The sequence below is a fragment of the Panthera pardus genome, unplaced genomic scaffold (genome assembly GCF_024362965.1).
Source record: "Panthera pardus isolate Hobbes unplaced genomic scaffold, ASM2436296v1 HiC_scaffold_8, whole genome shotgun sequence".
NCBI classification, from domain to species: Eukaryota; Metazoa; Chordata; class Mammalia; order Carnivora; family Felidae; genus Panthera; species Panthera pardus.
In genome coordinates this window covers 94,807,505-94,808,953 of record NW_026527013.1, presented here as the reverse complement: position 1 = coordinate 94,808,953, position 1,449 = coordinate 94,807,505, and positions in this window count along the sequence as shown.

The window sequence follows — 1,449 nt, the reverse complement described above, 5'->3', positions numbered from 1 at the left end:
CCTTGGATGGGAAAAAAAGGACATCTTTATTTTTGCTAGTCTCTGAAATTTAGCATTCCTTTATTTATAAATGTAGAAAACAAATCACAATAATGTTAGTAATACTTATGACTTTGTCACCAGCAAAAATTATGGGTATTTTCATGTCATTTCACTGTTGTTTCACACATCTCCAATTGTTAAGCTTATCATTACTTGGAATTATGGTAATTATTTGACCTGCTACAAGATCTTGTTATTTTACGCATTAGTGAAGAAGGGCATAGCCTAATAAAATACTTTGATAACTGTATTTCAATACATTGGTTTCCTTTGACATATTATGTGCTATATTTTCTTTTTAAAAAGAATATTCTGAGAAGGGGTCCACAGATGACTTTTCCACACTTGCAGAGGGTTCCATGGCACATACAACATTGTCCTAAACTCAAGTAGGACCCAGTCTCTAAAGCAGTCATGAGGAACTGGGCCCTCTACACAGTGAACTCCATAGTAGGCTAGCCTCATGTGTGTCTCTATACATGGGGGAGAGAAAGAAAAGACAAACATACGGCTCCAGACTCAACACTGAGGATTTAACAAAGGAACTTCTCACTTGTCCACTCTTTAGATATGCTCAACAAATGTTAGCATTTGTAAGACAAAAATTCATATTTTCTCTTCAATGATTTGTGGTAGAGCTCTAAAATGATTCCATTAAAAAGAAAATAAAATAACCCCACAAAAAATTTCTCCAATTTCTACAGATGCTGGTCAACAGTGTTTGCCATTGAATCACAGTTGATTGGGTAGAGAGAGGCTGATGATGAACTAACTGTATTTACCAATTTCTGCACCAATGGTGGAAGGACAGAGAACAGCCATGAGAGGTTCAGATAATACAAGACAACATAGGGTGACATCTCTTAAATGAAGGAGTCCCCTCAGAGAACTGACACCTATAAATGTTGTACAGGTAAATTAGAAAGTCCGTTTGCTTTCACTAGCCCTCATGATAAAGGAGAAGAGTAGTTTAGAGTTAAAAGCAATGATTCATTAGATTTATCAAAACCTGAAATTCTAAAAACAAAAACAAAAACAAAAAACCCCCAAAACCTGAAGTTCTGCTGAACTCTTGTGCTCAAGTAGAATCTAGTACTAGAAGGAAAGCTGGGAGAAATAGGCCTACTTCCAATTCTCAAAAATATGAACCTCAGAATTGGGCTTACAAAGGACAAAATACTCCTTGAAAGAAAACATGTGAAATATTAGCAATTTTCAAAGGCACCCTTTTTTTTTAACTCAGAAATATTGAGTGTCTTACTAGAGTTCTAAATAAAGTCCTATAAAAAAGTTGGGAGGCATAGAGATAAAAAGATGGATAGATAATTTGGTAAAATCTAGATCTGTTATATTTCAGACACTATATTAGTTTTTAAAATACATTTATCAGGGCACCTGGGTGGCTCA